The sequence below is a fragment of the Zalophus californianus genome, chromosome 3 (assembly GCF_009762305.2).
Source record: "Zalophus californianus isolate mZalCal1 chromosome 3, mZalCal1.pri.v2, whole genome shotgun sequence".
Lineage (NCBI taxonomy): Eukaryota > Metazoa > Chordata > Mammalia > Carnivora > Otariidae > Zalophus > Zalophus californianus.
Window position 1 is genome coordinate 114,278,621 of NC_045597.1, and position 24,162 is coordinate 114,302,782.

The 24,162-nt window shown below is 36.1% G+C and overlaps 1 protein-coding gene across 1 annotated transcript in view; it reads right to left on the minus strand.

The window, feature by feature from the left end:
* ORC4 (origin recognition complex subunit 4) overlaps window positions 1-21,519 on the minus strand; it is a 98,045-nt gene extending 76,526 nt beyond the window's left edge. Inside the window, 1 exon segment of the mRNA XM_035726518.1 lies at window positions 21,387-21,519. The gene's annotated coding sequence lies outside the window, so the exon portion shown is untranslated.
* Between the last annotated feature and the right edge of the window lie 2,643 nt (window positions 21,520-24,162).

Sequence of the window (24,162 nt, forward strand, 5' to 3'; positions counted from 1 at the left end):
TTTCCTTACATCCTAAAAGAAAACTTGGTAATCCCACTTTATTTTAATTAGCTTCCAAAATGGCCCTCAGTGGTTCTTACCTTCTAGTATTTATATCTTTAAGTAATCCCCTACCACGTTACAGAGCTGGCCAGTGTAAACAAGAGGATGTTGTGAAAGTAATGGAGTGTGACTTCTGAGGATAGGCCTTGATTTCACTGAGACCACCTGTTCTGAGGGAAGCCACCTGCATGTAATGAAGACAGTCAGTAAACTCTATGAAGAGGTCCATGTGGTAAGGAACTGAGGCCTCTTACCAAGAGTCAGTAGTAACTTGCCAACCACCTGAGTAAACTATTTTAGATGCAGCTTCTCCAGCTCCTGTCAAGCTTTCAAATGACTGGGACCCAATTAACATCTTGACTATAACCTCATGAGAGCCGAAGAACCACAACCATCTCATCTAAGCTGCTCCTGAATTCATGACCCACAGAAACCCTGTGAAAAAATAAATGCTTGCTATTTTAAACCCCTACTGGTTGCAACTGTTCTGGAACAGTTTTCTACATGGCAAGAGATAACCAATACATCCTGCTTTAAAATTATATTAAAAAAACACACCCACTAATAGTACTGATAATCCAATTATTAATGTTGAGAATTAATCATAAATATTGTAAATTTTCTCTACCGTAAAGAAAAAAAAATCACAAAATCAAGAGAATGGGACCAAAGTAAAATTTAGAGGAAAATTTAGGAATATTTGTGAGATTAGTCTCTAGCCCTGGTTCCTGGCACATATTACTCCTGATTTCCTCAGTGTGAAGAGCACCAGATGAACTTTTTGTTCAAATATTTGATTTCTGACTCTAGTTGCTACATAGGGCTCCTGAAATCCTTGTAATTTCCTGGTTGATAGGAGTGTCTTTTGTTCTAATGAGGCAACTTTTAGCGGACTCTTGGATAGGTCCTGGATAAGGGCTGGTTACCAGAAGAGTAAGCTATGATTAGAAGCTTAGAATTTTCAGCCCCAATCCCATTCTCTTGAGAAGGGAGAAGAACTGGAAATGGAGATGATGATAGATCATGCCTACGTGATAAAGCTTCCACAAAAATCCCAAAAGTACGAATTTCAAAGAATTTCTGGATTGGTGAACACATGGAGATTTAGGGAGAGTGGCATACTCGGAGAAGACATGAAATTCTATACCCCTTCCAACATTCCTTGCCCTATATATCTCTTCCATCTGGCTGCTTCTAAGTTATATATATCCTTTTATAATAAAGTGGTACTCTAATAAGTAAAATGATTCCCTGCATTTTGTGAAGCACTCAAAAGGAGGGGATTGTTGGAACCTCTGATCTACAGCAGGATGGTCAGAAGAACAGGTGACAACTCCGACCTGTGAACTGGCACCTGAAGTGGTGAGAGCAGGGGAGGTTTGTAGGACTGAGCCCTTAACCTGTGGCATCTGATGCAATCTTCAGGTAAACAATGTCAGAATTCAGGTGAACTGTAGGACATCCAGCTACTGTCTGAGAATTGCATGGTGGTAGTGGTGTGGGGAACACTCCCTCCAACACTTTTGCTGGAATTGGGTACAGAACTACTTGGTATTAAACAAACTTACAAATTTATTATTAAAGAAATTAAATATGCAATCTGTAACATGTAACTTAGAAAACTAAAAACAGGGGCACCTGGGTGGTTCAGTTGGTTAAGCGACTGCCTTCGGCTCAGGTCATGATCCTGGAGTCCCGGGATCGAGTCCCACATCGGGCTCCCTGCTCGGCAGGGAGTCTGCTTCTCCCTCTGACCCTCTTCCCTCTCATGCTCTCTCTCTCTCTCTCTCTCTCATTCTCTCTCTCTCAAATAAATAAATAAATAAAATCTTTAAAAAAAAAAGAAAACTAAAAACAGAATTAAAATGAAATCGTGTATGATGAAAACTAAAAGTAGAAAAATGACAAAATAATTATTAATAAGACAAACAGTAAGAAAAGTAAAGGCAGAAAACGTTTAAAAAAAAAAAAACCAGTGATCACAAAAGAAATGGGAAGTGTGCTCAAAAATATACCAAAAAATAACCATAGCACCAAGGAGTTTTGAAATTTAATTTTTAACCAAACATTCAAAAAAGAAGTTGAAAGGGATTTAAACAATTCCAATATATAGAAAAAAAAATACAAGCCTTTGGACTTTATTCTATGTACCTGATATAACCTTTGTTAATAAAACCAGACAAAGGGCAAAAAAAAAAAAAATCATTAGAGATATATGGCTCACACAGAATTCATAAACAGAATCAAGGATTCTGGATCAAATATTTACTAGATAAAAGCCTAATAAAATATAGTATCTTTTAGAAAGCTAAAAATCTGGTTCTTTAATTTATAATAGGATAGGTCTCAAAAACCCACCATAGTGTTACAAATAAAACCATGAACAATATATCTGCTATTACTACTAATAACTAATATTATTCTAGAGAAATCAGGTAACAACAACAAAAATCCCACTAGTACAATTTTATGTGGTTCCTATATATTAAAGGAGTTTAAACTCTACTTTTCTTCAACATAAAAAAAGTTAAACTGCAAGATTCCTTCAATCTGCAAAATGCTAAGATTTAGTACCCCGTTTTAACCATTGAAACAATGTGTTTACATACACTTTGTTAAACTACAAATGTTTATTGATGAAAATATACATATTTCTTAATCAGAGATTATTTTGTCAAGAATCTGTAATGAGCTCTTATTTCAGTGACTGACTGTGGCACCCTGTATCTGTATTAATATAGTGAACTAAAAAGTTCCATTATTTAACATCCCACTGCCTTATTAACTACCATAAATGGGAAAATTATTAAGTGTTATTCTAAAGTTAATACAAATTCACTTAGATAATGATAAAAGGAACAATCCAACAAGAGAATATAATAATTGTAAATATTTAGGCACCCAATACAGGAGGATCTAAGTACATAAACTAATAACAGACACGAAGAAGAAATTAACAGGACTAAGACTAGATGGACCTCACAGATATATACAGAACACTCCAATCAAAACCAGCAGAATACACATTATTTTCAAGTGCATATGGACTTTTCTCCAAAACAGATCACATGTTAGGCTACAAAACAAGTCTCAATTCAAAGATTAAAATCATATCATGCATCTTTTCCAACCACAACAATATGAAAAAGAAATCAGAAGAAAAAATCTTGAGAATACAAATACATGGAGGCAAAATAACATGCTACTAAACAATGAATGGGTAAACCAAGAAATCAAAGAGAAAAATAATACATGGAGAGAAATGAAATTGAAAACACAACATCCACACCTTTAGGATGCAGCAAACTGTTCTAAGAGGGAAGTTATAACAATAAAGGCCTATCTCAAGAAGCAAGAAAAATCTTAAGCAATCTAACCTGAGACCTAAAAGAGCTAGATGAAGAATGAACAAAGCCCAAAGTCAGTAGAAGGAAAGAAATAATAAAGATTAGAGTTGAATAATGGAAATAGAGACTAAAAACACAATAGAACAGATCAATGAAGCCAGGAGGTGGTTCTTTGAAAAGATCAATAATAATGACAAACCTTTAGCCAGACTCATCAAAAAAAGGAGAAGACTCAAAATCAGAAATGAAGAATAACTGACATCACAGATATACAAAGGATTATAAAAGATTATGGAAAATTATATACCAACAAATTAGACTACCTAAAAGAAATGGATAAATTCCTAGAAACATATAATCTACCAAAACTGAATCAGGAAGAAAGACAATCTAAACAGATCAATTACCAACAATGAAATTGAATTACTAACCAAAAAAAATCCCAACAAAAGTCCAAACCCAGGGACACACGCCTGGATGGCTCAGTCGATGGAGCATCAAACTCTTGGTTTTGACTCAGGTCATGAGCTCAGGGTCATGAGATGGAGCCCTGTGTCAGGCTCCCCACTCAAGGGCAGAGTTGGTTGGGATTCTCTCTCCCTCTGCCCCTCCTCCTGCTTGCATGCATGTGCTCTCTCTCTCTCTAAAGTAAATAAATAAATTCTTAAACAACAACAAAAAAAAGTCCAAGAGATCACTTCAGAGGTGAATCATACCAAACATTTAAAGAAGGCTTAATACTATTTTTCTCAAACTATTCCAAAAAGGAGAAGAATAACCAAATAAAGGCACTACAAAAAAAAGAAAATTACAAGTTGATCTCTCCGATGGACACAGTAACAAAAAACCTCAACAAAATAATAGCAAAACAAATCCAACAATACATTAAAAAAAAAAAATCATTCACCATGACCAGGTGGGATTTATTTCAGGGATGCAAGAGTGGTTCAGTATTTGCAAATCAATCAACATAATACTTCATATTGACAAGAGAAAGGATATAAACCATATGATCATCTCAGTAGATGCAGAGAAAGCACTTAACAAAGTACCACATCTAGTAATGACAAAAACTCTTAACAAAATAGGTTTTAATTTAACACATCTCAACATAATAAAAGCCATATATGAAAAACCCACACCTAATATACTCAATGGGGAAAAACTGAGAGCCCTCCCTCTCTAAGGTCAGGAACAAGACAAGGAAGTCCACTTTCACCAATCTTATTCAACATAGTGCTGGAAGTCCTAGCCACAGTAATCAGATAAGGAAAATAAATAAAAAGGTATCCAAATTGTTAAAGAAGTAAAACTTTCATGATTTCAGATGAGGAAAATAAATAAAAGGTATCCAAATTGTTAAAGAAGTAAAACTTTCACGATTTCAGATGAGGAAAATAAATAAAAGGTATCCAAATTGTTAAAGAAGTAAAACTTTCACTATTTGCACATGACATGGTATTACATATAGAAAACCCTAAAGACTCCACCAAACTGGAACTGATAAATGAATCCAGTGAAGTGAGAAAATACAAAATCAACATACAAAAATCTGTTGCATTTCTATACACTAATAATGAAGCAGCAGAAAGAGAAATTAGGAAAACAATCCTATTTACAAACACCAGGATAAATAAAATACCTGGGAATAAAGTTAAAGTGTGTTATGATGAAAACCATAACATACTGATGAAAGAAACTGAAGACAACACAAATTAAAAGATATTTCATGCTCACAAACTGGAAGAACTAATATTGTTAAAGTGTGCATACTACCCAAAGCACTCTACAGATTGAAAATCCCTATCAAAATACCAATAGCATTGTTCACAAAACTAGAACTAATACTAAAATTTGTAGGAAATCACAAAAAGATCCTGAATAGCCAAATCAACTTTGAGAAAAGAACAACAAAGCTGGAGATATTACATTCCCAGATTTCAAGGTATACTACAAAGCTGCAGTAATCCACAACAATACTGCACAAAGACAAAAGATCAACAGAACAAAATAGAAAGTCTAGAAATAAACCTATTCTTTTAGAGTGAATTAATCTATGACAAAGGAAGCAAGAGTATACCATGGGGAAAAGACAGTCTCTTCAACAAATAGTGCTGGGAAAACTGGACAGCTACACGCAAAAGAATGAAACTGGATCACATTTTTACACCAATATACAAAAATAAGATCAAAATGGATTAAAGATCTAAATGGGAGACCTGAAAGCATAAAATTCCTAGGAGGAAACGCAGGCAGTAATTTCTTTCACATTGGCCATAGAAACATTTTTCTAGACATGTCTCCTCTGGCAAGGGAAACAAAAGCAAAATTAAACTAGTGGGATTACACCAAAATAAAAAGCTTTTGCACAGCAAAGAAAACCATCAACAAAATTAAACAACCTACTAAATGGGAAAAGATATTTACAAATGATGTATCTGATGAAGGATTAATATTCAAAATATATAAAGAACTTACACAACTCAACACCAAAAAAACACAATCCAATCTAAAAAGTAGGCAGAGGACCTGAGTAGTCATTTTTCCAAAGACATTCAAATGGCCAACAAACACTGAAAAGATGCTCAGTATCACTAATCATCAGGGAAATGCAAATTAAAATCACAATGAGTTCTCACTTTATACCTGTCAAAATGGCTAAAATCAAGAACACAAGAAACAACAAGTATTGGAGAAGTTATGGAGAAAAAGGAACCCTCATGCACTGCTGGTGGAAATGCAAACTGGAGCAGCCACTGTGGAAACAGTATCGAGGTTCTTCAAACAATTAAAAATACAATTACCAAATGATCCAGTAATTGCACAACTAGGTATTGACCCAAATACAAAACCTCTAATTTAAAAAGATATATGCATCCCTATGTTTACTGCAGCATTATTTACAATAGCCGAGATATGGAAGCAATCCAACGGTCCATCCACAGACGAATGGATAAAGAAGATGTGGTGGACATATAAATGGGAATATATATACATATATAATGGAACATCACTCAGCCATGAAGAAAAAGTGAGATTTTGTCATTTGCAGCAACGTGGATGAACCTAGAAGATATAACACTAAGTGAAATTAAGTCAATCAGAAAAAGACAAATACTATTAAGACCTCACTCATATGTGGAATTTAGGAAACAAAACAAAGAAAAAAAGAGACAAAAAACCAAACTCAAGTACAGAGAACAAACTGGTGGTTGCCAGAGAGTAGGTGGGTTGGGGGAATGGGTAAAATAACAGAGATTAAGACTATACTTATCTTGATGAGCAATGAGAAAGGTACAGTGCTGAATCATGTTATACACCTGAAAGTAGTAACTATATGTTAATTATACTTGAACAAAAAAAAACTTAGGAAGAGAACAAAGTAAATTTCATCTTTAAAATGTAGTTCTTTCTCATTCAAACTAAATTTAAAAAGATCAAATGATATCATTTTTGGCATACAAAATTAAAATGCCTGAGTTAAGACAATACTCTGTATTGGTGAGGTTGTGGATAATGGAAGCAACACAGAATGACAGTACAAACACATACTATTAGAAAGCTCAATTTTATACAGACTTCAATCCTGCAATTCCACTTCCAGGAATTTACTCAAAAGAAATAGTTTCAGACATACACAAACGTCCAGCTATAAAAATGTTTAATGTATCTTTGATTATAAAAAGGAAAATTAAATATCCAGTGGTAGGAAGCTATGTTATGATACACACACAATGAAAGAGAATTACTCTTCAACTATAATCTTGACTAATTTAATTTTAAAATCAACAACAAAAACAGGACGTTTGTTCAAAAAGGATCAAGGCTTTCTGTCCAGCATTTCAGGAGCTTGGAGGTTGAAACTCCTGTCCTCACAGCAAGAAAAAACCTGAATGAACTGAAAAAACAACTCTTCTTAGATCTGTAAGAATAAGGTCATAGGGCAAACTGTTTCTTCCAATATTAGACATACAAAGGCACATAGAATCACAGCCTATTGGAGAAGCCCAGGAACAGATACTGCACTGGAGGCAGTTTCAAAGCACGAAAACTTAAAATGCAACAGACAAATTGCTGGAGGCTCAATGTTGATTAAGAGTTAAAAACTCCAGGAGGGCCCAGTCTTAGAGAAGACTCCACACTTTTCTGAGTTTTACCTCCAGGAACCCTACTAGGTTTGTAACAAGGATCAAAAAAAAATTCCCTCCTGTTTCAACAGGGATAAGGGAAAAACAGTCAAACTGAAATACATCTAGAGCATTCTGTTCTCCTTAACAAGGCTTGCCCACAAAGCAGGTTATTTCACCAGAGTCAAACTGACCTGGGGAAGGGAAATACCCAACTCCAGCCCCTTCTTGCCTTCCTGACTCACCTAAAAGGGGTAATGTGTATCTATGGTGGGGGGAAGCTGAGAAGTACCTGTAAAGGTCATAGTCCAGGGGCACAGACTCTCTAACACACAAAACAAAACTGAGACATAATTATTGGAATTTATAATGCTTCCCTTCCCCCAACATCTTACTACCACATTAACAGGGCTCCTGTATTAAAGCAGCGGTTTACAAGTGAAAAGAACAATTCTCAGATCCTGTTTATGAAATCTCTAGGGAATTCCAAAGAAAACGATAGAAACAAAAACAAAAACACACGAGGAAATTTTAGCTTCTGACACCTATGGGTACAGAAAATAAACATGGCCTAACTTTAAGCTGAATAAACACAAAAATCTCCCATTTACCTCAGTTCTTTATATACAGTACATCACTTCTGGTTTTCAACATAATGTTACAAGACATACTAAAAGGAAAAAAAAAACATGGCTTGAAGAGACAGAATGAGACTCAGACGTGACAAAGATTTTAGAATTAACAGACTGGGAGTATAAAACAACTATGACTAATATGTTAAGGACTTTAATGGAAGAAGCAGGTAACCTGCAATTACAGATGGACATTTTAAGCAAAGTAAAATTTCTAAGAACGAATCAAAAGGAAATACCAAAAATAAAAAAACACTAAAAGAGAAATAAAGAATATTTTGATATGCTTAACAGTATAGAAATGACTAAGAAAAAAATGTCATAAGGAATAGGAGTAAGAAATTACAAATACCCTGTTACATGGTACTTGTACTAACCATTAAATGGTGTAGTGCTTTTTGAAAATGGGTTTGGATTGCTCATACATGTACACTGCAAACTCTACAACAACCACTGAGAGAAATAAAAAAGTATAATTTTTAGCCTGAGGAGAGAAAGAGAGAGAGAAAAGCCCTGAATGATGTAAAATGCTCAAAACAAGAGAAGGCAGAAAAAGAGTGGAGGACAAAAAAAGAAACAAAGAACAAGGGCAACAAAGGGAAAACAGCAATAAATCTGGTAGCTATTAATCCAACCATGTCAGTAAGGACTTTAAATATCACTGGTCAAAGTAAATACAACAAAAAGAGACTGTCAGAGTGGGTAAAAAAAAAAGACCCAATTATATGTAGTCTCCAAGAAACCTACTTTAAATATAACAAAACAGATGAAAATACAGAGACAGATAAAGATATACACTAATCAAAAGAAAGCTGAAGAAGCTACACTAATTTTGGACAGAACAAATTTCAAAGCAGGCAGACATATCAAAAATAAAGGGTAAAGGATAAAGGAGTTAATTCTCCCACAAGATATAACAATACTTAATGTGTGCATGCCTAACAGAGAGTCAAAACACACAAAATAAAAAAGTGATAGAAATGCAAGAAGAAATTGATGAATTACTCTCATACTTGGAGACATCAATATCCCTCTATTGGTAATCGATAGAAAATCAGGAAAGACACGCCTGAATTGGACAGGACCATCAGTCTAATGGATCTAATTGGTATTTATAGAATACTGCATTCAACAAGAACAGAATACACATTCCTCTCAAGCTCACATGGCACATTCACCAATGAAGACCACATTCTGAGCCATAAAATACACCTCACATTTGAAAGAATAGAAATCATATAAAGTATGCTCTAACAGCATGATGAAATTAAACTAGAAACAAATAATAGAAAGATACCAAGAAAATCCCATAACACAGAGACTAAACAACACACTTCTAAATAACACATGGGCCAAAGAAGAAAAATCAAGAAAAATAAAAACTGGGAAGGAAATGAAAATGCATATAGAACTCAACCAAATATAAGAGATGCAGCAAAAGCAGTCCTTAGAGGACATCTTATAGCACTGAACACATATTAGAATAGAAAAAACACCTAAAAAAATCAGTAATCTAAGTTTCTACCTTAGGAAACTAGAAAAAGAAAAGCAAATTCAACCCAAACTATGAAAAAGAAATAATACAAATTAGAGTACAAATCAATCAGGAAAATCAACAATGTACCTGGCCCAGTTTAAATTTAAAATTTATTAACATCTTGCCAGGCTAAGAACAAAAGATTTTACAAAGACACAAATGACTAATATCAGAAATGAAAGCAACACCATCAGTACTGACCCTATAAACATGAAGATGATAAGAGAAAATTATGAACTATGCCCACAAATTTGATACCATGATGAAATGAACCTATTCGTTGAAAGATACAATGTAACAAAATATATACAAGAAAAAAAACAGATAATCTGAATACATTTATATGTATTAAAGAAAGTGAATCAGTAAATAACCTTCCAAAACAGAAATCATCAGGCCCAGATAGGTCCACTGGTAAACTCTACCAAACATTTAAGGAAGATATATCGATTCTTTACAAATGATACCAAGTCTCTTTCAGGAAATAAGGATGAAGGAATACATTCTAATTCATTGTATGAGCTAAGCATTACCCTAATAAGAAAACCAGACAATGACATTACAAGAAAGGAAAACTATATACCATTATCTTTTATAAATACAGATGCAAGAATTCTCAACAAAAAATTAACAAATTCAATCAAACAATATATAAAAATAATTATACACAAAAAAATAAGTGGGATTCATTCCAGGTATGCAAGGCTCATTGACCATTCCTAAAGCAAGTGATATAATCCATTAACAGCAACAAGATAAAAGAATAACACTTTATCAAGAGATGCAGAAAAAACATTTCACAAAATCTAAAACCCATTCAAAACTACACTAGGAATTGGGACACCTGGATGGCTCAGTCAGGTAAGCAACCAACTCTTGATTTCAGCTCAGGTCATGATCTCAGGGTTATGAGACTGAGCCCAGCATCTGGCTTTAGGCTGGAAGTGAAGCCTGCTGAAGATTCTCTCTCTCCCTCTTCCTCTGCCCCTCTCTCTGCTTGTGCACGCCATCCCTCTCTGCTCGTGCATGCCATGCACGCTTGTGCACGGTATCTGTCTCTCTCAAAAACAAAAAAAACAAAAACAAAAACAAAAACACTAGGAATAGAAGGGAACTTCTTCAATGGAAAAAACATCTAAAAAAAAAATCTACAGTTAACACCACTTTTAATAGTGAGAAACTACATGCTTTCCCAATCAGATCAAGAACAAGGATCACCACTGGTATTCAAAATGTTACTTGAAACCTTAGCTAATGCAGTAAGACAAGAAAAGGAAATAAAAGGTATACAGATAGGGAGAAAGAAAACTGTTTGCAGATGACAAGATCATGTATGTAGAAAATCCCAAAGAATACATACACACAAACTATTGAAGCAAAGCTGCAAGATACAAAGTTAATATACCAATGTCACTGCTTTCTTACACACCAATAATACACTGGAATTTGAAATTAAAAACACAGTACCATTTATATTAGTACCAAAAAAGAAAACCCCCACAAAAAACTTACATAAAAATCTAACAACATACAAGATCTACATAAGGAAAACTCTAAAACTCTGATAAAAGAAAATCAAAGAGGATCTAAATAAATGCACAGATATTCCATTCACATGCATAAGAAGACTCAGTATTATGTCAGTTCTTACAAACTTGATCTATAAACTCAATGAAATCCAAATCAAAATCCTAAAGTTATTCTGTGGATATGATAAACTGATTTCAGGTTTACATGGAAAGGAAAAAGACACTCAAGAGCCAACACAATATTGAACCAGAACAAAGTTTGAGGTTGGAAACTACCCCACTACAATACTTACTATAAAGCTAGGCTAATCTATACAAGTGACCTTTGAACAAGAGTTTGAACTGTGTGGGTCCATTTATACACTTTTTTTAAATATATACAGTACAGTACTGTAAATGTATTTTTTCTTCCTTATGATATTCTTAATAACGCTTTCTTTTCTCTAGATTAAAGAATACAGCATATATTACAAAATATATGTTAGCAACTGCTTATGTTATAGGTAAGGTTTCCAGTCAACAGTAGGCTATCAGTAGGGGGGGCAGATTAAAGGTTATACACTCATTTTGAACTGTACAGGGGGTTGCAACCTGGGTTGTTCAAGGGTCAAATGCATAGTGTGGCAATGGTGAAAGAACAGAAAAATAAATAAATGGAACATAATAGAAAGCCAGAGCCAGATATAGACGCACATAAATATCTTTGACAAAGAAGAAATGATAATTCAACAAATAAAGTCTAATGGTAGTGGAACAAGTGAAGATATGTGGGCAAAAAACTGAGTTGACAAAGAACTTAAAACTTTCACAAAAATTAACACTAAATGGATAATAGACCTATACATTAAGTGTAAAGCTGTGTAACTTCTTAAAAGGAATATAGGGGGAAAAAATCTATGTTACTTTGGGTTTGGCAATGATTTTTTTTATTCTTTTTTTAAGTAGGCTCCAGGCTGGGCTCCAGTGCGGGGCTTGAACTCATGACCTTGAGATCAAGACCTGAGCTGAAATTGAATCAGAAGCTTAACTGACTGAGCCACTCAGGTGTCCCTGGCAATGAATTTTTAGATACAACATCAAAAGCACAATCCAGGAAAGAAAACACTGATAAACTGAATTTTATTTAAATTAAAAACTTTTGCCCTGCATAAGACACTGTTAAGAGAAGACAAGCCACAGACAGAAAAAAATATTTGCAAAACACATATATGATAAAAGACTGGTATCCAAAACATACAAAGAACTATGAATTCTCCTTAATGATAATGTATCAATACTGGTTTATCAACTGCAATAAATATACCACTCCAGGAAAGATGTTAACAATAAGGTAAACTAGGTTAACAGTAGCGGAGCTAGGCCAGTAGGAATATATGGGAATTTGTTGTATTATCACATCAATTTTTCTGTAAAACCTAAAATTGCTCTAAAAAATGAGTCCATTAACTTAAAAATCCAAAATGGGAAAAAAAAAAAAAAGGATGGAGCAAAGTGCAAAGTCACAATCTTCACTTTTCTCTGCTGTCAACTATGGTGATCCCAAAACACATGGGAAAATATAGACCCAAAAACTCTTTACTCTTTTTAATGACAATTTGTGAAAAATCCAGGTGGGAACACAAACTTATGGAAGATTTGTGAAAATGAAATGTTAAGTACAAAAGGCAGTCACTTTCAAGTCAGTAAAACAAGCAACCTATAAAATGAAGTAAAAATCTCTGTAAAATACAATATATGGGCAAAATCTGCTTTGGGAGAATATGACCCTATGAGAATGTTTGCAAAACAATAATGGTAATTCAAAGAAAATATTAACTACTTTAAAAATATTTTAAAACTAATTCATCTGTTTGTTTTTGTTCTTAATCAGAAGAATAGAATATTTACATATGAAAGTAAGAATACTTATATATGAAAATAAGAAAAATCTTTGTATTTTATTCATTCTTGTCAACACTGATCATGGCACTATTCAGGAACATAACTAATATATAATTTGACTATATAAAGTTATCAGTGCTGTGACACTAAACATTGTATTTTAGCTTCTAAACATGTCACATACAAAATTTGTTTCAATATAAATTTTTAATACATGATGCCCACCATCAATCAGAGTGGTGCTATATATATCACATTAGACATGATTCAAACAACAGAGGTCTAATGGCTATTAGTTCCAACACAGCTTTTAGAGGAAATATTTTTGGTTTTTAATCATTGTAAAGTAACTAAGACATACACAAACCTAGAAGTGATTATTTTAAGAAAACAATATAAGTTGACATTTCTAGGTCATCTATATTAAAAATGTATATTCTTATAATGGTGTCCAGATGAAAGCATATGGGAGAAAGTGAAAATGTACATGTGCACCAAAAGAAAAGCTAACACACTTAGACCTTTAATATTGTCAAATCTGATCTCAATCTTTTGGTCAAAACTTCACAGGCATTTCATTGCCATGTTAATCAAAGAAGCAGTAAAATATCTAAGATTTTATTGTGTTTTTACTGAAGATGAGAAGGGACATTGAGAAAAGGATGTGATATTAAGGGGAAAAAGAGAGGAAAAACTAGCAACCCCAAGAGATGCTTCTTTGAGGATAAGCACCTAGGAAAGGATGTGGAGTGAAGAGGGGGAATAAGACTGAAATAGAAGGGGAAAAACTGTCAATTCCAGGTTTCATCTACCTCCTAATTTATTTTTTTTTAAAGATTTTATTTATTTATTTGAGAGAGAGAGAGAATGAGAGATAGAGAGCATGAGAGGCAAGAGGTTCAGAGGGAGAAGCAGACTCCCTGCTCAGCAGGGAGCCCGATGTGGGACTCGATCCCGGGACTCCAGGATCATGACCTGAGCCGAAGGCAGTCGATTAACCAACTGAGCCACCCAGGCGCCCCTACCTCCTAATTTATAATGTTCAACTTATATCTCATTTTCCAATTTAAGCATTTCATAAAACATAGTCTCATCGGCCAATCCTGTTCAGATAAGATAAACACATAACAACAAGGTCACTTAATAACCACCAGTATTTTAATTTGGGCTAAAATTCATCTTCAAAAAACTGAAGTGCTGAAATAGTTAAAATTAAATGGAGGCCTCTATCCCACTCCAACAGAAGACAAGGTTCTATAGAGTAACACAGAAGAACTCTACATTGGGGAATACCATGCACAGCAGAAAATGAGGGTATCATAAAAAAAAATCAGGGGTGCCTGGGTGGCTCAGCTGGTTAAATGGCTGATTCTGGATTTCAGCTCAGGTCATGATCTCAGGGTCGTGGGAAGGAGCCCCATGTAGAGCTCTGTGCGTGGAGTCTGCTTGTCCCTCTCCCCTCCCACTGCCCCGCTCGCTCACTCTCTCCACCACTAAAGTAAATAAATAAATAAAATATTTTAAAACAAAATCAAATGTTGTGATTCTTGTGCTGTTTTGACCTAGTTCTCAAAGCACTGGCAACCAGGCTTATGCCATGCACAAGGTTTCTCATAACAGACATTAATGACATTTTGAACTAATTCTTTGTTGTGGGTGACTGTCCTATGCATTATAGGATATTCAATAACAACTGCAGCCTCTATCCACCAATTTTCAATAGCATTTCACCCTTAATAATCACGTATGTCTCTGGACATTGCCAAATGTCTCGTGGGGGGGCATAGTGTCACAGCTGAGAACCACTGACTTAAGACGCAAAAGACTGGAAAATTGTTTTCACCGGGCTCTTGTTAGCCCAAGAGAAAAGGCTTCCAAATAACACCAAAAAAGTGGATATCAGGGTTCCCCCACCAAATATGCTCCGGCCAAATCTTTCCACAGGGAGATCCATTAATATCTAGCAAGCCTCAGCCAAATTCACAGAGCATGAAATAGCTTCTTAATGCCCTTTACATAAATTTGAACACACAACAAAGGATCACACAATAGCTGAGGAAAGCCTCTAAGATGAAAGCCTTTAAAACATCCTAACAGAAAGGATAACTTGGGAGAAAAGAGAGTAAGCAGGGAGAAATAAATTTCAAAATGTAACTTTAATTAAATTCATAAAGGAAAATATCAGGATGCCATTTAAAAAATGCAGAGATCAAAAAAAGTATTGGAAATTAAAACCATAACAACAGAAATTAAAGTCTCAAATGTTTAAAAAATCAAGTAAGTTTTCAAGAAACTAAAACAAAAAGACTGGCAAACGATCAAATATGTGAGAAAAGAAATAATCTAAAAATATAATGTCTAATTGCAATTTCAGAACCAAAAACACAAGGAAATTACAGTAGAAGTATCAGAAACTTTCTCAGAGCTAAGGACTACAAGTTGCCAGACAGAAATAACCCATGAAATGCACAGCAAAGTGGATGCCTATAGACTCATAACTCCACATCACTGTGACATTTCAGAACACTAGGTACAACAAAGAGAACGTTCTATAAGCTTCAAACAAAAAGGGTGTAGGAGCTCCACTGGGAAGAAAAAAGTGAAATGCAAATTGTTGAAAATATGACTTCAGATTTTATATGAAACACTAAGGATTCCTTCACAATTCTGAAGAAAACCATTTCCAACTTAGAATCCTACACTCAAACTAAGTTAGGGTAATCTAAAAACATTTAGAGGTACATAACACCTCAAAACATTTGCCATTTAGCTACTGGAGATTGTGACCAAACAAAATGAGGATAACATTAACCTTAATAGATAACAATTAACTCTTTAATGATAACCTATATTAAAGAAATTCTAAAGCATGTACTCAAACAAAAGAAAAAAGATCCCCAAAGAAAATTCAGAGATGCAAACATTAACACAAGCAAAGAATTACATGGGATCTAGGAGAGGATCCATAATTAGACAGAGAGAGGTTGCAGGGGCAACCATATCAAGCAGCCCCTAAACTGGAGATCAGAATGTTCTAGGAGAAATTTTCTCAAAGATGGTTAAACTAAGCAAAAAAAATATATATATATACACATATACACGTATATGTATATATACGTGTACATGTACATATATACACACACATACACTTCTGAACCTATGGAGAGAAGATGCTGACAACATGCAGATTTTTTAGAACTGAATTGATAAATATTGAGAAGCTATACAAACATAGAATCTTTATCTACCAAAAACTAAGGTATCACTGGAATGATGGGGGGAGGGCTTGGGTATTTGGGGGAAAAGCCTAAATTTACACCACCCATAGAGGACGTCAACCGATAGATAATGACTAAAATGGAAAAATCAAGTGGTAGCATATGGTACTTGGAAATACGGAGTTAAATACCAAAACAATCAGCCAAAAAAAGTTTAAAAAGTGTTTACCTCTAGAGATGGGGAAATGGGGGCTTTAAGAGCCACCCTGTCCAACATCACACCCTTCCTGGGGCTTAGCAAGATGTGGGGATAAAGGCCCAACCATTTCAGTCCACCATGGTACAACTCTGGTGGGCCACATTCTGGAGAATTAAACTTGTGATAAATAAACGTAAGCTGTTTTTAATAAGCCATGTAGAAGTAGTTAATATTTCAAGAACGTGTTCTTTTACATTTTAGACTATTAACTCAAAATCTGCTTGAAACTATTTTCTAAATTTTAACTAACCTGGTGGGGGGCGGGGGCGCCTGGATGGCTCAGGTGGTTAAGCGTCTGACTCTTGATTGCAGCTCAGGTCATGATCTCAGGGTTGTTAGATTGAGCCCTGCCTAGGGCTCCCCACAAGCAGGGAGTATGCCTGAATTTCTCTCTCTCTCTCTCTCTCTCTCTCTCCCTCTGCCCCTCCCCCCACTTGCATGCACATGTGCTCTCTCTCCAAAATAAATACATAAAAACCTTCAAAAAAATAAATTCTAATTAACTTGGATTATTATGCTATAGAGCCTTATGTGATTTAAAATTTTTTAAACTAATGTATGACTTAAGTTAAAACACACAAGTTTGGTTGGAAGTAGAAAGATCTTGAAATCAATTCTCAAAAATTTTTTAAAAGGAAAAAAAGAGGATAAGGGTTCTATTTATGGTAATGGCTGATCAGATCAATCCCGCTGAAACCAACAAAAAATTCTTCACAAATAAATAAAGCAGTATGAAATTGCACACCAAAATCTAGAAAGTAAACCAGAAAAATAAACCCTATACTCAGTTACTTCTTCCTGAGGCCTTTTACCTTTCCAGAAGAAAAAGCTGAGAAAATAGAAGAAAGGCTGAGCTGCTGGTAGATTTCCTGGGCTATGAGGGAAAAAAATCAAAACACAGGATCGACCAAAAGTGGGATGCAAATAAATCATCACCCAAATTAAAGCTGAGATCCTAAAGGCAAAATCATCAGGTCAGGGAGAACCGGATGTAAAATAGAACTCATACAACTCATGACTTGTAGCCCTGCTTAATGTCATGTGTATGTGTATGTGTGTGTATAAATACATGTTTTATAGATTCATATATATATAAAACAAGTAAGTTTTGAACATGAACTAAGTGACTTGGGACTGGTAGCATGCTTAATCATCTTTCCTAGGAAAACATGGCTTCTTGAAAAATATACCATTATCCTAAGACTTAAAAAATCCTTAATTTTTCAAATCCAATAACTAGCATGTAGGCACACAAGAAAAAAATCATGAACCAGCAGAAGCAGACCCTTAAAAAATTAAGAAACTGAAATTATCAGTCAAAAACAAATTATGAATAATAAAAATAAAAGCCACAACTGTAATTTTTTAGCAAGTAGCTACAAACAGGAAGAATTGGGGTGATTTACTTCTTAAAAACCCACTGACCCAGAGATTCAAGCATCTCAGTTTACCCAAAACAGGAAAAAGAATTCTATACAAAACATCATAAAGAAGTAGCAGAAAACTTAAGACAAAGAAAACATTTTTTTAGATTTCTTTCAAAGCAGCAAGTATTAGATTGACAGCTGACTTCTCAAAATCACTAATGGAAGCCAAAAAAAAAAAATCAAAAAGCAAAAAACCCACAGTGGAACATTATCTTCAAGATTCCGACAAACAATCACAATCTACAATTTAAAAGACCCAAAACATTCTTCAAGATTGAAGATGAAACAAGACACTGTAAGGTAAGCAAAAAATTAAGAAACTGATCGTCAGTACATCTGTAGTAAAGATATTCTAAACAGTATATTAAAAGATCTTAAAAAAATTCTATAAAAAGATCTTTAAAGAAAATTCAGAGATGGAAAAATTAATGAAGACTGAAAATGGTAAAAATAATAGGAATATGTAACTGAACATTGATGTTAAGAACAGTACTGTTCAAGTGAAATACAATACCACTCATATATATATATAATTTAAAATTTTCTAGTACCCACATTAAAAAAAAGTAAAATTAATTTATTATAGTTTCAACATGCAATAATAAAAACCTGAATTATTTTACACTGGTTTCATACTCTTAGAAATCTGGTATTTGACATTTACAGAACATGACAGTTCAGATGCTAAATCGTCATCAGAAATACTTGATCTTTATTTTTATAGTTTCAAGCTGAAAGGAACATTTACATACCCAAGTTGTTCCAGACATACTTAAGGGTTTTTCAACAACTGAATCAAGTTATCAATTTTCAAATTTAAATTAACACTACATAAAACTAAAAATTCAGTTCCTCAGCAACACTAAGCACATTTCAAGTGGTCCACGGCCAGCCACAAGCGGGCTAACAGTATTGGGTAGCACAAGTATAGAACCTCTTCCTTTGAGTTAAAATTACAAATAGATTTAAAATAATGCTAATAGCATATAAGCCAGTAAGGAATGAAATGAAGATAAAATCACTGAGGATGCAAGAAATGCTCCAAGCACAGAGAAAATATTTGCCACACTGGTCTAATCTTTAAGTAAAACATCGACAACCCAAAAGAAACATTGTGAATAGGAAAAGACATTTCAAACAAGAAATTGAAATAGCCAATAAATTTTTTACAAAATGCTCCAAGTCATTAATAACCAGAGCACTGTAAATTAAAACAGTAACATAAAGCCACATTCATCACGTTGGCAAAAATGAAAAACATCAACTGTTGGTGAGACATTAGAAAAAAGTTATGTATCATACACTGCTGGTAGGAGTAAATTGATATATCTATTTTGGAAAAGGCTGGCATAATCTACACTCTCCAAAAATGCATGCTATGTGCATAAAGTACATGCATAGAACATCTATAGTAGCATTGCTTTTAACTGCTAAAAACTGGGCACAATCCAAATGTCCATTAATCTTAGAGTAATTAAATTGTGGTTTATTCATAAAAGAACTTACTACACCATTTACTATAGACATTACCATACAAAAATGAAAAAATATGTACTACAGCTAAATCTACTGACAGGGTTAAAAAAATATTGGTGACCACAGAGGAAACATACACAATGTGTAATTCTTTTCTAATTTTTTTAAAGATTTTATTTATTTATTTGACAGAGAGACAGCAAGAAAGGGAACACAAGCAGGGGGAGTGGGAGAGGGAAAAGCAGGCTTCCCGCTGAGCAGGGAGCCCGATGCGGAGCTTGATTCCAGGACCCTGGGATCATGACCTGAGCCGAAGGCAGACGCTTAAACAACTGAGCCATCCAGGCGCCCCTGTAATTCTTTTCATACAGGTAAAACACAGGCAAAATTCATCTACATCGTGTAGGAATGCCAACATTGGTGGTTAAAAAAAAATACTTGAAATAAAAATAGGAAATAATTACCTAAAAATTCAGTTAAGTGTTAACCTCTGGAAGTGGTGAGCAGGAGAATATTCAGGAATGGATGGGGGGGGGGGGAGGAGTAGGTCTCCAGTGCCAAGAATGTTTTAGTTCTTGACTTTGGTAGCGATCACCAGAGGGTTCACTTAGTAATTATTCATTATACTGCATACCTATGATTTGTGCCATTTTTTGCATATTTAGTATCTTAACATAAAAAAATTTGTTACCGAAGGCACTTAAATTACTTTGCTATAACTTTTTTTCTTTTATAAAGTGGTAAATGTTTAGCTGCAATACAAACAAAATTTTAAGGCACAGGAGTCTAATTTTTACTCCGTTTTGACAAAAGACTACTACACACAGAGAAAGAAGCACTAGGCAATGATGTATAAATACGGTCCATTGCCAAAACATAAGTAAAATGTAGAAAAGTAGCAACTTTGATAGTGTATCCTAAAGAACTCATTACAGAATTAAATAATACCAATACAACAAACATGAGGAATTTTAGATGATTGGTCTTAAAAAAAACCATAAAGGGTGATAATCTTTCAAAGTACTTTTACCAAAGGTAACTGAAAGAACGCAATGGTTCTAGTTAAGATTGTATGAAATGAATATGAAAAAGAAATGGTGATATTTTACTAAAAAAGCCTTACTAATGTAAATTCATGAATTCTTCAATAGTTGGAATTATTATCTTATGAGGGAAACATTTCCAGCAAAAATTGTTGGTATTTGAGAAACCAAAGGCTCTAAATCCGAAACTAGTAACCAAAGAAACTTAAAATATCCATTTAAAAATCTCTAATGTACACTACAGAAAAGGAAAATTTTATGTCCCTTCTCTATAAACCGTACAACATCAAGGAGTACACAATCCCATATCCCTTTTTGAGAACAAGCATAGGCGTTGTGTTGCATCAACAACGCCAAGATACGGGAGGCAAATTCCATTCAGGACTTCTCAGCTTGCTCCCTCCTCCCCAAAACCACTCCAGAATTCCAGGGAGCATAGCAAAGTAAGGAATGATGGTCATAATACCCAATGCAAGTAATGCATCCATTGCCAGAAGTTGTCAAAATTCACACATGGAGCTTTTCTCTCCCCCTGCTCTGAGCTGAACAGTCAACAGAGTCATCTCTGATCCCATTTCTCTTTAGAAGCGTGATCATCAAATTCCCCCCCAAGACCGGGTGCAGTCAACACCCCACCAGAGATCTACTCTCTTGAGGAATCCCTGCAGACTTCAGGGATTTGTCGGCAGCCTCACAGGAAGCCCACGAGACAGAAGGGGCCTGCCTGGTTTCTGGCCTGCCTGGCCTAGACGAGCCTGCCCTCTTCCCGCATTCCCAGTCTCCGCAACCTTCCGTCCTCATTCTTTTCGATTCCCTTTCGTCCTGGCGACCTTGGCCTTCGTTGTGAGGCCAGCCTACCCCATGTTACCTCTCACAGAAAAGTCCGCCCTTAGCAGGGCAGAGTATGAATTTGACGACCACAGGAATCGCTTCACAGGCGCCGCTCGCAGCGTAGTCTGCTCAGCTTCACCTGCTACGACCAACGGTACACCACTACTCCCGGCATTCCCCGCGCACGCACCGCGTCTCTCACCCCGCCCCATTCCCGCCCCAACACGTGACCTACATGCGTCTCCGTCCCCGCCCACTTCCGTTCCTCCACTTTCCCTTAGGAGAGAGGAGGGGCAGGGGGTGTTAAAGAGTAGCGACTTCCTCCTACTCCCCGCCCCCGCCCCTCTACCCCCTGCTACAATGTCTTCCGGGTCGCAAGTGCCTCGGAGCCTTCTGGGAAACCGTATCATTTCCTCCCCTCCCCCTCCTCCTGTCTTCAACCAACCAGCCTCCCGTCAGGGAGGGGCATGCGCAGTGAGTGCCTCCCGTCTCTTCTACCCGAACCCCCCCTCCCCCCCCCAGCAGAGAGACCCCAGCAGCAGCAGCAGCTGATGATGAAGAGAGAGGCAGTGGCAGAGGGGGGGCACCTTTTATTTCTATTTTTAAAGGGACAGGACACTAATTTTACCCCACTTCAACCTTGAATTGAGGGGGGTGGGGGGAAGGCGGCTGAGTTCCTTCCCCCACCCTCCAGCCCTGAGACCTGAGAGGGGGATTGAGCCTGAGAGAGAAGAAGGAGTTTCTTCTTCTTCGAAAACCCCCATCCACGACTCCTACCCCCTCACCCCTCCACTAGCCTCCCTCCCGAGCCCCCTCCACCCTCCTCCTCTCTGGCCGTGAGAGGAGGAGAGAAAGAGACCAAAAGCCTCTTAGCAACACAGACCCTTCTCTGCTGCTGCTGCTGCTGCCGCTGCTACTGCTGCTGCTGCTGCTTGGCCCTGGCTGGAGACATCTCACTACACCCAGGAGCAGCCACTTCCCCAGCTCTCCTCCTCCTTCGCCGCCTCCTCCTCCACTCCCCCCCCCCCTTTATTACCCTTTGTGTCATCCTCCACAGCTCCAGGGAAGGCACTCAAAAGTGGGGGGCAGGAAAGGTAAGTGTGTCTGTTGGGGCTTCATTGCCTTCCTCTGGCTCTGACTTTAACTCCGGGGCAGCAGTAGCACCAAACCACATACGCAGTGGAGCTCCGGGGTGAGGAGGGGGTGGTGCTGGGGTGGGGGGGGGGAGTGAAGGAGGGGTTGGAGTGGGGAGGGGTGTGTGAGGTGGGTGCCCATCCTGTCAGAGGAGGAAGGGCACTTTTATTTTTATTTGCTGTTGTCAAAAGTGGTTTCTCTTCTCCAGCTAACATCTGATTGTGTCTTGCTCCAGTGGGGGAGAATACAAAAACAACCCCCTCCTTCCTCCAATGAGGCGCCAGGGAAAGAGACAGAAAGAGGCACACTTTCTAGATGTCACTTGAAAAAATTCGTTTGGAGAGCTTTTTTCCTTTTTCCCCAGGAAAAGCTCCACTGCATTTGTTTCTGAGTGGGAAAATGTCGGGATCTGGATTGTATTGGAACTGCTTATCCATTTGTAGACCTGAGTGTTTTCCCCTTTTTGATTCTGTATGTGATTTGGAAATTGACTTCAGTGTTGGAACAGACTTGATTGGTTTTTGCTTTCTGGGTTTAATTTTCCTTTTTTTGTTGTTGTGTCTGACTTGCATGGGAAATTTCAAATTTTTAGTTGATAGAGGCCTTTGGTTAGGTTTTGACTTGTATTACTGCTTGTTTTGTTAAATGTTTGTTTCATACATCAGCATGTAAAGTTCAAAGCTTAAAATGCTCAAAGTTTAAATACCACCGGTATTATCTCTTCCTACAGATATTTATTCTTGATATTTATTTTCCACAAGACGAGAATATTAGCTATTTTCTAATTAATCTGGGTATTTTTCTAACCTTTGTAACTTGTCTGAACAAGTAATCCCCATTGAAAACTTTATGTTGTTCTGGCTTCATGGAAGGCCAAACCTCTCCATCAGTAGTTTGCTGGATTGGTACCACTTTCAGTTTTAACTGAATTATTTATTTTGTGTTGTAAATTGAGATGAGTTTTTCATCTCTTGGGGTACTGAACCAAATTGCTCACTGTACGTAAAAGGAGACATTTCTAAAATATATTTTCATGAGTCAAATCATGAAGTCGTAGTTAGTATATTCATTGTAGTTAGACATGAATTGAAAGATAAATCCGGGTTTAGGTTTATAGAATAACAGTCTTCATAAAAATCACTATGGCTTTCAAATTCTTTGCTGTATTTTATTTCACAAATGCTAGGAAGTATTTTTCCAATGTAGGCCTTTTACTAGGGCTTACATTGGAAAGTGGCATTTTGTTTCATACATACATTTCTTTATCCTTTCCTTGAAGATGGATGCACACATTCATATATACACTCTCTCACACACACCACACTCTCTCTCTCTCTCTCTCTGTCTCTCTCTCACACACACACCCTTTTTTGTAACTGCATTGGTATCTCTGATCCCATAATTTATGTCAGCAAAAAATATTCTTCTGTAAAGCAGCAATTTTATGATCAGACTGGTAGTATGAAAACAGCAGTTTGATCAAATAGAAAAGATTGAAGAAAAATAAATCTAGATGGATAATTGACATAAATATTATTAAAACATGGTAATACTTTTAATTTTTTATTTTTTGATGGTAAAGCCGAAACATAATGTGCTTCTATTTTAGTGGCAGAAATGCACTGCAAATGTAGAAACTTGTTCTGTAAAATTTTCATTAATGTGTGCAAAAGTAGACA